The following is a 14,118-nucleotide window of genomic DNA, read 5'->3' on the forward strand; positions in this document are numbered from 1 at the left end:
CAACTTCAGCTCAGGTCATGACCTTGCAGTCCATGAGTTTGAGCCCCGTGTTGGGCTATGTGCTGACAGCTCAGAGCCTGGAGCCTGCTTCATATTCTGTGTCTCCTGCGCTCTCTGCCCCTCCCCTGATCGTGCTCTGTCTCTTCAGCTCTCAAAAATAAATCAACATAAGAATTTTTTTTAAAAAAAAGACAGAAATAAAGAAAAGTGTTATGGGGCATACCCTTCTTTGAAAGGACACAAATATTTAAGTGCTTTCCTTCTTGAGATTCAAGGGAAAGTGCAAAATAGGATTTTAATTTCTTTCTCCTTAAGTTGTAACTCTTTTAAATTTACTCTAAACTAGGGGCACCTGGGTGGCTTGGTCAGTTGAGCATCCAACTTCTGCTCAGGCCATGATCTCAGGGTTTGTGAATTCGAGCCCTGCGTCGGGCTCTGTGCTGACAGCTCAGGGCCTGCAGCCTGCTTTGGATTCTGCGTTTCCCTCTCTCTCTGCTCTTCTCCCACTTGTGCCCTGTTTCTCTCTCAAAACATAAACATTAAAAAAAATTAATTAAAAAAATTTAATAATAAATTTACTCTAAACCTTCCAGTAAGACATTTGCCTTTCTCTGTATTGACTGTGTTGGTTTTCAGACTGAAAGGAATAGTGTGGGAAGGAGGATGAGAACCTCACACGTGGATGACTGTTTCCTGGGAATTGGGAGAGATACCCTGCTCCATCAGAATCACTACAATTTGGAAATATTAGATTACTACCCCAAATCACAGAGTTGGTGAGTAAAGAACTGGGACCCAAGCCCTTCTAAGTCCACTTCATACTTAACCTATCCATGTTTTTCACTTCGACGTGTTTTTATGGCTGAATTGTGTCCTCTCAAAATTCAAATGTTGAAATTCTAACCCCCAGTACCTGAGAACGTAACTTTGTGTGTAAATAGGTCCTTTAAAGAAGTAACTGGGGTAAAATAATGTCATATGGGAGGCTTAATCCGATATGACCGGCGTCCTTATAAGAAGTAATTAGGGCACCGACACGCACAGGGGAAGGACCATGTAAAGACACTGGGAGAAAATGACCATCTCTAAGCCAAGAAAAGAGACCTCAGAAGAAACTAACTCTCCCGACACTTTGATCTTGGATTTCTGGTCTCCAGATCTGTGAGGAAAACATTTCTGTTCATTTACCTAGTTTGTGATATTTTATTGTGCCAGCCCTAGGAGATGAATACACATTTTATTTGGGATTACCACTTTTCTGAGACAGAATGAAGAAAACAAAAATATTATGTTGGTAAATTATTTAAAGAATAGTACTTACAAAGAAAATTAAATGAAAAAAATGAAACAAAAACACCAAAATTCAATATTTGCAATATTCACCCTAAGGAGAATTTTTCTAGTTGATTTAGAAATGTGTGGAAATCAGCATTGTAAGGGAAATGCTGAACTGATCTTTGACTATGCCAACTAAAATTGATTTTTCTCCTTTTTCTGTTCTGATTAATTTATTTTCCCTCAGAAAGAAAGTGATTTAGCACAAAGATGCATTTTAAACACACAGCAACAGCATTATAAATCTTGATTTAAGCTGGCTCTATAGAATACTCAGCCAGCACTCCAAGTCCTACTTTTACTGAAGCAAGAGGTGTATCAATAGCAGGGTCACACAATAAAATGGGATCTCAGAATATGTGTCCAATTTATTGGTTTTGTGGCTTTCACACAAACTTGGGGTGAAAATCAGTTTTTTAAACACTGTTAGATTATCAAACACAAAAGGTTTTATTCAAATATGTTGCCGTGAAACACCTTTAGATGGACAGACAACGGGCTTTATTCTAGAAATATAACCCAATCCACCATAATCCTGGTTTTAAAAATATGAGTGTTCCAAAAGGACTGATGCGTTAGGAAACAAGTAGAACATAACACTAAATTCGTATTTACTTATGTGCAATCTGAGTCCAGAAAAAACACTGGACGAACACAGAAAACGAGCTAGCTGAAGTAAAATGAGTAGAAATACACAAACACAAGCACATACACATATCTCTAAACATCTACCAGCTAGCACCATTCACTGCGTGTTATAAACCACATCCATCCCCATCTGGCATTAGAATGTTCTGGCCAATTTCAGATAACCCTCTTCTACCACTTCACAGTAACTCACAAGCTATACGCCTTCCAGTGCCCCCTTAAGACAAGCATACTTTGCGTTTTTTTCAGGGTAAAGTGATGAACTTACTATAATATCTATGGATTCCTTAACCATTTAGTATATATAAAACTGTGCTGCCATTTTTCTTATGCTCCTTTTTATGTTTATATGTAACTGACAGTTTTTGAGTGTTATGCCCCTAGCCTCATTTTCCCCATAAGCTCTATAGTTTTTGTAGCATGATTTTGCACAGCACAGTGAATTTTAAGAACATATATGTCATATTATAGCAGAAATAACCGGACCTTGAATAGACACTGATCCTGCTCTCTGTAAGTCTTTCTCCATTGTTTTGTGTGTTGGCTGGCCCAACCCTCTGGGAGTTTATTCTTTGTCCGTTATCCTCCTCAGCCAAATCTAAAGTAGATACTTGTGGTCTATGCCCTCCTTGAAGACCAACCAGGTTTATTAGCCTGTTTCCTGCCCAAGAGGATGATGTTGCATTGAAAAAAACCAAAAAAACAATCCAGTGTACCAGAGTAAGGGAATATGATAGTTCCAGCTATATTATAGATACACTCCTGAGGACAGGGAGGTATGTTCAATTAGAGAAAGGTGAGAAAAAGGTAGCAGGCAGACATAAATATTAATTACTATAATCACTAAAGCATGAGTGTGTGTCCGACCCAGCATCAGAGCCAACTCTCACTATTTTTTCCTGAAGCTCTTTAAATCCTTGTGACTCTCCTAGAATGTATAAGGATAAGCGATCTCATACATGTAGTGCCCATTCCCCTAACTTTATGCCATCTCATCTCAGCTGGTTCTGTGTTAGGCTTGCCCACTCATACAATTGGACTCTTCAAACTTTGTTAAAGAGGCCAATGGAATTCAAGAAACCCCCTTTTCTTCTAAACCATCCTGCTCCCGTAACTGGAGGTCAGGGTATTTTTCTTTACAAATTCCATCTTCAGTAACTTGACTTTATTTGCCTCTATACTTTCCTATTCTCATAATTTAATATCTCAGCCGATAATTATGTTTCTCTTATTTTTTTAAAACTTTTTTAATGTATATTCATTTTTGAGAGACAGAGAGGCAGAGCACAAGCAGGAGTGGGGCAGAGAGAGAGGGAGACACAGAATCTGAAGCAGGTTCCAGGCTCTGAGCTGGCAGCACACAGCCTGACTCAGGGCTTCAATTAGCAAACTGCGAGATCATGACCTGAGCCAAAGTCAGATGTTTAACCGACTGAGCCACCCAGGCGCCCCTATGTTTCTCTTATTAAACCACCAACACCTCAAACTGCAAATTTCTCATCAAGGGAAGATGTTATGTATTATAGAAAATGAGAATGCCACATTGCCTCATAGAACCTGCTTTAATAGAGGGAAGATCATGAAGTCCTACAACTGATGATCAGATGATCATCTCCATGGAGAGCTCCTCAGAGACCAGATAAGTAATGTCTTTGGGTCAGAGTATCATATTGGGAAGTTCTGACATGGCGAGGAAACTGACAGGTTCAGAGAAAATAAGGGACTTTCTTAAGATGACCTAAATAGTATGAAAGTCTTCAAATCTTGTTTGGGTGCTCTAATATATTGTAGCATGCTGTCTCATTGAATGGAACTTTAAACCTTGTTTCATATAGGAAGACTCAGAAGAAGCAACCTTACAGCTTTTGGATCCCTAAAAGAGCATCACGACATAGATGTTAGGCTTGAATTGTGTCTTACCAAAAAGATGTGTTGAGGGGCGACTGGATGACTCAGTTGGTTGAGCATCTGACTCTTGATTTTGGCTCAGGTCATGGTCTCATGGTTTGTGAATTCAAACCCTGCATTGGGCTCTGTACTGCCAGTGCAGATTCTGTCTCTTAGGATTCTCTGTCTCCCCTCTTTCTCTGCCCCTTGCCCGTTTTTCTCTCTCTCTTTTTTTCTCTCTCTCTGTCTCAAAAATAAGTAAATAAACATAAAAAAAAGGTATGTTGCAGTTTTCACTCCAGGCACTTATGAATATGACTTTTTTTGGAAATAGAGTCTTTGTAGATGCAATTAAGATGAAATCATTAAGGGGGGCCCTAATCTAATGTGACTGGTGTTTTTATTAAGAAGGTGTTTATACAGGGAAAAGACAGTCATGTGATAACGCAGGCAGTGATTGGAATGATGTATCTACACCAGAAGTTAGGAAAACACCATGAAGGATTCTCCCGTAGGTTTTAGAGACAGCATGAACCCGTCCACACCGTGATTTCAAACTTCTAGCTTCCAGAAATGTGAGACAATCAATTTCTGTTGCTTTAAGCCTCCCTTCCAAGCATCCCCATGGCACTTTGTTATGGCAGCCCTAGGAACCTAATACAACAGCCATTTTCATATTAAAGCGGGCATTGAAACCTGGCACAAGAGGGTTGTAGCAGACTTTGTTAGTTACCTAGCCACAGTCCATCTGGTTCCCATCACTTTTCTTCCTTGCTGAGAGAACACTGAATCAGATCAGACACTGAATATCCGTTGTGTACCTGGCCACTCCCAGTGATTCCATTAACTTTACAAGTAATTTTTTTTTCTTGCCACGAGCACATTTGCAGTACTATCCAATGACTTGTCTGCTGTTGCATTAATCTGCTGTGGGGCTTCTGGGAAGGTTTACTTTGTCTTAGCAAGCAACATAAGACAGATATTACTCTTCTTTGCCTTTGGACATTATAATGTGAGAACAATATCTAATATCTGTGCAGCTTCATCCAGTTTATACAGTTGTTCATGTTGTTCAGCTATGAAGGGAAAACCAAAAAGAATCACAGAGAGAATTCAACCTGGTTTCTGGACAGCCTTAACCCCTGAATCCACCACACCTGTAACTGCCTTATTCTGGGCTTCCTGCTGTGCCACATAGTATCTCTGTTGTTTATTTTTTTATTTAAAAAAAACATTTTTTTAATGTTTATTTATTTTTGAGACAGAGAGACAGAGCATGAATGGGGGAGGATCAGAGAGAGAGGGAGACAGAATCTGAAGTAGGCTCCACACACAGCTCGATGCAGGGCTCAAACTCACAGACCATCGGATCATGACCTGAGCCAAAGTCAGAAGCTCAACCGACTGAGCCACCCAGGCGCCCCAGTATCTCTGTTGTTTAGTTGGATCTTCTGTTACGTGTTCCTGAAAGCATGCTAGTAGATACATATGTAAAGGCAACAGAAAGTGCCAGATTTTCCGTGTTCTCATTCTACTGTTCACAAGCAGGCAGTGCCTAGGGGCCGTCTTTCACTGGTGCTCTACAATTCCAGAGAGTGGCTGTGTTTTCTGCTAGAGGATGCCAGTTGGCTTATAGAAATCAAAATTTCCCCATTTCAGATTATTTATTTTATGCAAAGTGTACTGGAAAGATTTTTATATTATTTGGTAGAAGGAGCAGCACAGGAAATAACATATTTGGCTTATAACAAATGAGAACATGAAAATACTTAAGGTTTTTCAACAGTTTCTATTCTAGAAACTCCCTTTGTAACCTATAATGGTTTCTCACAATCATTCTCTCTCTATTCTTCAAATCCTTTTCTGATTGCCCACATGATTCTAAACCTAAATACCATAAAAATATCAGTTTGGGGAAAGATCAAAACTTCATTTGACCCCACCATTCGATATATGATTCTCTCTGCAATATCATTACTGAAACCATTTGGCCTTTTTATTTCCCTACCAGTGACAGGAAACACTTCAATTTGGGGAAGCCTCCCTATCTTCAGAGAGTTTTGATATATAAAAAAGTTCTCTTTTCAAAGTGAAAATACCTCTTCTTGGATATTTTCTAAGTGGTCTTAATTCTACCCACTGGCACCAGAGAAAAGTTTAATCCCTCTTGCATGTGATAGTCCTTATTGTTTGAAGACAGCCACCTAATGAGTCAGTATCTTTTCCCCATTGGACCAATTCTTATCTACAGATAAAAACAAGTCTCCATTCTTCCAATTGCTTTATGTAAAACCTGCAAATTACTAAGACAACAGGTGTTAATGGAACTGCCCTGAGCTAATCAGAAATATAGTATATGGTCATATTATTCATAGAATACAGGACCCAGTTAAAAATTTTCCATTTATTACATTTCTCTGAACTCAAACCAGTTTAAAGTAAATTACATTACAAAGAATGACCACCACCATACACACACACACACACACACACACACACACACACTTCACTACTATCCTTCCAATGCAGTTGATTAGGGCCATCCTTTTCTTTAGTCATTATAATTTTATTAATGCATTGTAATGTTCATTGGAGCTCTTAACTATACTCTCTGCAGCTAAGCTCTCATGCTCTACACGAATATTTCTATTATGCTCACATTATCTCCATAATATATCATCTTGATGGCTTTGACCCATAGTTCCAACTATTTATTACTTTTTGGATCGTGTGCCAAACACCCACACATTTACAATCTCACATGGTTTTGTTATTTTCCTAACTTTCATATACATCATATACCTAACTTTCATATACATACACTGTATACATATACAGTGGAGCCAATGTGAGCCTCTTTATTGGTTTTATCACCCAACTTAAGTTGACCCTCTCCTCCAAATGGAAAAATCGCATCTTTGTAATTGACATTGACATTATCTAGTTGACATTACCCAGTTGACATTATCTAGAATTGCCTTTAAATTCCAGGAAGGTTTGAACGACGCCAGTGAGACATGAGGCAGATGGTGGGGGATTGGCAGGAAAGAATGTATCTCAGGTTGTCATCTGACCATGTTGGAATCTGTTGAGCCCTTCTCATGCTCATGACAACTTAGGTCTTGTAACATGCAGGTCCTGCCATATTATACTTTGTTCCCTTCTAAAAGTTCCCTTCAGATCCACTTCTTTTTCTGTGACACACTGGACCCTGCACACAGTTCAAACTGTGGCTCTGTTGCAAATACGGAGCTCGTGGAGTCTGGGGTAAGATTCCATGGAATTTCTATCTGTCTAGACACAAGAGGCAGTTATAGCTACTCTATTGATATCCACTGTATCCAGGAGATGGCACACAGTTCCCCACTGCCATATCTCCCTCCACTCAGCCTGGTGGGGCATGAAGTCAGGGCCCAGGCACCATTTATGAGGAATCTACCATCATCAAAACTCACATCGCTATTTCTCACCCAATTCTCCTTCTCCAACCAGAACCTTTATCTTAGATGCCAGAATTCATGTTTTCTGTGTACTTAAACAAATGCATTATCTTGTTAGAATACTGTAAGACCTAAACTTTAAACTCAGGAGCCAATAAAGAATACTTTTTCCCTGCTCTACATTCCTTCCCTATAGCAACGAATACAGGATTACTCACTCAGCTGACTGGGTAGGAGAAAAACTGGAGGTATCAGATGAAAATACTCAGGCTAATATTTCCAAATATTATAGTAATGCCTATCATTTATGACTAATAAATAATGCTACAGAGAACAGAATTGAGAATAGAGATCTCTGGTGTATAACCGGAAACCATCCTTGAAGTCAAAACGATTCCTGAATTTTTACCTATATAAACATTTTTGATATTCAAGAAGTTATTTTTCAAAGATAAAATCTCTCTCTTTGTATATTTGATCAAATAGCTCTAATTCTACCCATGGAGGGGAGCCTGGGTGGCTCGGTTAAGTATCGGACTTCTGCTCAGGTCATGATCTCACAGCTTGTGGGTGAACCCCATGTCAGGCTCTGTGCTGACCACTCAGCCTGGAGCCTGCTTTGGATTCTGTGTCTCCCTCTCTCTCTGACCCTCCCCTGCTCATTTTCTGTCTCTGTCTCTCAAAAATAAACAAACATTAAAAAAATTTTAATTCTACCCAGGGAGCTACCAAAATATATTCTTTCATGTAATAGCTTTTATTATGTGTACATCATTTTGCCTTAATATAAGTTCACCAACTTTTAATACTCCTCTTATATTTTCTATGATCTCCAATAATAATAATAATATAAAGTATTCATAGTAATTTTAAATATTTAAATTTATAATTTACAAAAAATATTTCCATAATGATATATGTTCCACTAATTTCTCCTTCTATATTCCTCAGCTGGAAGGCAGTCTTAGTTTGGAGCATCTAGATGCTCTTGGATAGCCTCTTCCCCAACCCTTGGCTGAACTTAGTTCTTAACCAAGGTTATACTTTATAAACGTCTAACCCTCAGGGCACCTACATCAGAATAATCTAGACTGATCAGTAAAAATGTAGATTTCTGGGTACCATCTGAAACCTAGTGAATCAGTATATGGAACGGGCAATGGATTCCGGATATTTGCATTTGTAGGCTGCGTCTTAAGTGATTCTCATACGTACTGTATTTCCATGGAAATGTTCATTCTATCTTTTTTTTCTATTGAAAGTAATTCCCTTCTGCAGAAAAGGCAAAAGTAATATTCCATTTAAGAAATATTTCAATGTGAAAAGCAGAGGAAACCATAAACATGGTTGTTCAGTCTCTACATTTCAACAATTAGGTTGATTTGTCCAAGTGAAAAGAAAGGAAAAGAAAAAAGAAAAAAACAAGGATTAGAACATGTGTGTTAACTATAATTCTAGTATTCTGTTTAATCTTTGTTGTCGATACCCACTGGTCCCAAATAGTGTGATTTTTCTTTCCTTTCACTGGAGATCAGAAATCTTTGTGTAGCTTTCCAACTTTTTATAAGAATCACCTTACTAGTGTTTGAGCATCCCTCTAACAATTCACTAATGTTTATTCTTGGTTATATTCCTATAGTTTCTTCTTATAAAATGTTTCTTTGGGGGCAGCCTTCATTCATCCAAAACACATATATTGAGAATCTTTCCTGGACCAAACACAGTTCTGGGTGAAGGGGATATAGCTGTAAATAAAACATACAAAAATTCCTACATTATGAATGAATATAATGGCTTTATAGGTCTGGTCTCCTTTAATTAGTCATGCAAACTACTACTATTTAACTACATTTATACTAAGTATTTTAGCATTTTTTACTTTTGATATACTTAGTTTTCTCCAAGCTTTATGAAATTTGCCTGCCCAAAATTTGGGGAGCTTATTTATGTTTTCTACCTAGTGTCCTTCTATCCCTTTCAGTAGTTCCATATCTAAAAAATTCCAAAGAAATGGCCATTTATTTGTTGAAATCTCAAGAGTGAAGAATAACCATAAATGGATGTTATTCCATTTTCTGAGAACAGAATGCTAAGAATTTAGTCATCATTCTAAGAATTTAGAATCAAAGACTAATAAGTTGAAAAGAAAAGATGGAAAAATATTTACCATGGAAACATTAGCCATAAGAGAAATGGAGTGACTACATTATAAAGCAAGACTTTAAAACAAGAACTATGACAAGATGAAAGAGAACTATTTCATAATAATAAAAATGGCAATAGGGCAGTATGTCAGGAAGGTATAGCCATTATAAATACATATATATATATATATATATATATATATATATATATATATATATGTATATATATGAAAACAGAGTCCTAAAATGCATGAAGCAAAAAAATGACAAATTAAAAAGAGGAATATATAATTCAAGTTTACACCCGGACTCTCTTTTCAGGAAATGGCATAACAACTAGACAGAAAATCAGTAAGGATACACAATCCTTGAACAGCATTATCAATCAGCTTGATCAAACTGACATATATGGAACATACATGGAACATTCTACCCCACAGAAAACAGAATACATTTGTTTTGTGCACATAGAACATTCTCCATTATAGACAATATGTGAGGGCATAAAACTAGCTTAAATACATTTGAAAAGACTGAAATCATGCAATGTAAGTTCTCTGACTACAACTGAATCAAGTTAGAAATTGGCAACAGAAAGAGTTGGAAATACATCAAGTATTAGTAATTAAATAGTACTCTTCTAAATACTTTATAGGCTAAATAAGAAGTCAAAAAGAAAGGGAAAACATAATCAACTGACTGAAAATAAAATATGACATAAAAATTTATTGGATGGAACTAGAGCAGTGATTAGAAAGAAAATTATGGCTTTGAATGTTTATATAGGAAGGGAAGAAAGATCTAAAACCCATAATCCTGATTCATTCTAAGAACCCAGGAAAAAAAGAGTAAATCTAACCCAAAGTGGCAGAAAGGAAATAAATATCAGACCAGAAATCAATGAAACAGAAAATTTAAAAACTAGGAAAAAAATAAAAACAAAGCTAGGTTTTAAAAATCTAGGGCATATGGTTGGCTCAGTAGGTTAAGTGTCTGACTCTTGATTTCGGCTCAGGTCATGATCTCATGGTTGTGAGACTGAGCCCTGCATTGGGCTCTGTGCTGAGCATGGAACACCTCAAGATTCTCTCTCTCCCTCTTTCTCTGCCCCTCCCCCACTCCCATGTGCACACACCCTCTCTTTCTCAAAATAAATAAACATCAAAAAAATTTACATCTAAAAAATTGATAAACTTTTACGTAAATTGACCAAAAGAGAAATAAAAGGAGCTACAAATTACCAAAAGCAGAAATGAAATAGGAAGCACCACTACAGATTCTAAAGCAACTAAAGGATTATAATAGAGTATTACAAACAAATTTATGACAACATATTAGACCATTTAGGTAAAATGGATAAATAACTACAAAGACACAAAATAGATCTTTCAAGTAGAAATAGAAATTTTGAATAAACATATATGAAATAGGCAAACTGAATTAAGTAATTTAAAATATTTTCACAAAGAAAAACCCAGGCCCAGACAGATTCACTGGTGAATTTTACCAAACATTTAAGGAAAAAAAATGTTAACCATACACATTTTTTTTCAGAATATAAAAAAAGAACTATTTTTCAAGTAATATTATTAGGCCATCCACCCTGACACCAAATCCAAAGAAAGATATCACAAGTAAAAAAAATTACCAATGTGCATCATTAATTTAATGCAAAACACCTTAACAAAATATTAGCAAAGAGTGTTTGCTGCAACATATATAAAGAAGTCCAAGAGGGATTTATTCCAGAAAAGCAAAATTAGCTTAAAATCCAAAATCAGTTAATATACCATATTATAGAATGAAAAATAAAACAAAACTATTGTTTTTATATATAAATCCAAAAAAAGTATTTGAAAATATCCAACATAATTTCAAGATAAAAATTCTGAGCAAACTATAAATAGAAAAAAATTTCCACAACTTGATAAGGGATCTATGAAAAATTTGCACCTAAGATCATACATAATAGTGAAAGAATTAATGCTTTTCCCCTAAAGTAAGAAATAAATCAATATGTCCAGTTTCACCACTTATAGTTCACTGGGTACTTTACATGGTATAACAGGCCAATAAAATGAAATGAAAAATCATTAGAACTTAAAAAAGAAAAGTAAAATTGTCTTCATTCACTGACAATGCGATCTTATATGTAAACACAGAAATAATAATAGAATTAATAAGCAAGATTAGCAAGGTCACAGAATATAAAACCAATGCACAAAAATCCCTTGTATTTCTTTAAGCAATTAATAGTATGAAAACAATATTAAGAAAATGATGACTTTTGCAATAGCATCAAAAAGAATAATATAGGAGTACATTTAATAAAATAAATTCAGGGCCTGTACTCTGAAAATTACAAAAAAAATGTGGAGAAAATTAAAGAAGATATAAATATAAGAGAGACACCCATGTTCATGGATTAGAAAATTCAAAATATTAATATAGCAATTCACCCTAAATTTCATCTGTATTTCAATACAATCCCTGTTGAAATGCCAGAATAATATTTTTTTGGAAAAATTTACAATCTGTCCTAACACATACATGGTAATGAAAATAACTCAGAATAACTCAAACAATCTTGAAAAAGAAAAACAAAATTGGAGGGCTAAAACTTTGGTACTGGAATAAACATAGACATATAGCTCAAAGGAATAGTATTGAGAGTCCAAGAATTAACCCTTATAATATTTATGATCCACTGATTTTCAACAATTTGCCGCTATAAACCAATAAGGAAAGGATAGTCTTTGCAACAAAGGGTGCAATCAAGAAACAAATATCAACTTAGATTCTGTGTTGGATAAACCTTAGGATGACCCCCAATATTTCCACTGTATTGTGTCCATGCTTTTGTGTAATCTTCTCCCCTCGAGTGCTGCTGGAACCTATGATTTGTGACTAATAAGAAGTGTCAAAAGTGATGGGATGTCACTCCTTAATTAGGTAATGTTATATGTAACAAAGTTATGGGGAATGATGCCCGTAATTACATTGTATTGTGTAAGACTCTCCTAGCAGGCTTGAGTGAGAATCTCCTTGCTAACTTGATGAAGTATTCAGCCATAATGAGGAGGCTTACATGGCAAGGAACTGTGAGTGGTCTCTAGGATCTGGGGTCAGCTTCCAGCAGACATCCAGAAGAAAACCAGTGCCTTTGGTCACATAGCCATAGGAAATGAATTCTGCCAACAACTTGAATGAGGTTGGAAATGCATCTTTCCCTAATTAAGCCTCCAGATAAGAATGTGGCCCAGTTGGCATCTTGATTGTGGCCTTGTGAGATTCTGGGCAGAGAATGCAGCTACCCTGTGCCCAAACTGGCCCCAACGAAACTATGAGACAGTAAGCGTGTGTTGTTTTAAGCTCCTAAATTTGTGTTAATTTGTTAGGCAGCAATAGAAAATTAGTAGAGACCCATACTTCATATAATATACAAAAACTAATTCAAAATGGATCGAAGTCCTAAATGCAGGTTTTAAAAGTATAAAACTAGAACATCTTTGTGTCCTTTGGTTAGGCAAAGATTACTTACATTTGATATCAAAAGCATGATCCATAAAAGAAAAAGACATAAATTGGGTTCTATCAAAATTTAAACATTTTCTTCCTTAAAATAATTATCAAGAAAGTGAAAATATAAGCTAGAATCATAGGATATATTTACGTAATTTTTCTGATGATGACATATTCAGAAATATAAAGTACTCTTATGACTAAGAAGAAAAATAACCATTTTTAAATGGGCAAAATATTTAAATAGGCATTTTACCAAAAAATATGAAGCATATGAAAAGAAGTTCGGCATCATTATCCATAGTAAAAGTCAAGATACAATGATACACCACATTATACATTCATATATACATAACATAATGGGCATAAAAATGACAAGATGAAATTGTCATAAAGATATGGAAAATCTGGAATCCTTATAAATTAGTGTTATGACTGCTGTAAAATACTACAGCTACTTTAGAAAACAGTATGGCACTTGTTAGTGTTGTTGTTGTTGTTGTTTTAACATTTGTTTATTTTTGAGAGAGAGAGACACACACAGAGCATGGGGCAGAGAGAGAGGCTCCAGGCTCTGAGCTGTCGGCACAGAGCCCAACACGGGGCTCAAACCCATGAACCATGAGATCATGACCCGAGCTGAAGTCTGACGCTTAACCAACTGAGCCACCCAGGTGCTCCATTGTTTTTTTAATGTAAACATGGATGGCCATATGAGATATGCAGATTTCAAAATGAGTCCCCCAAGATTTTCTTCCCCAAATCCCCAGGACCGTGAATATAAGGAAATATCACACTTGTTTATGTTAGGTTATGTCTTAGTCAGTTTGGGCTGCTATAAGAAAGAAATACCATAGACCGAAATATCTTGAATAACAGAAATTTATTTGTATTGGTTCTAGAGGCTGGAGAATCCAAATTCAAGCAAGGTATCAGCAGAGTCAGTGCCTGCTGAGATCATTCTTCCTGATTTGCAGATGAACATTATATCCTCACACGGCAGAGAGAGCACAGAAAGTAAGCTCTCTTGTGTCTCTCATAAGAGCACTAATCCCATCCAGTGGTTCTACCCTTCTGAACTAATTAACTCTTAAAGAATTAACTCTCAACCTCACTTTGGGCTTTAGGGTTTCAACAAATGA

This window comes from Acinonyx jubatus, chromosome B1, assembly GCF_027475565.1.
Source record: "Acinonyx jubatus isolate Ajub_Pintada_27869175 chromosome B1, VMU_Ajub_asm_v1.0, whole genome shotgun sequence".
Taxonomy (NCBI): domain Eukaryota; kingdom Metazoa; phylum Chordata; class Mammalia; order Carnivora; family Felidae; genus Acinonyx; species Acinonyx jubatus.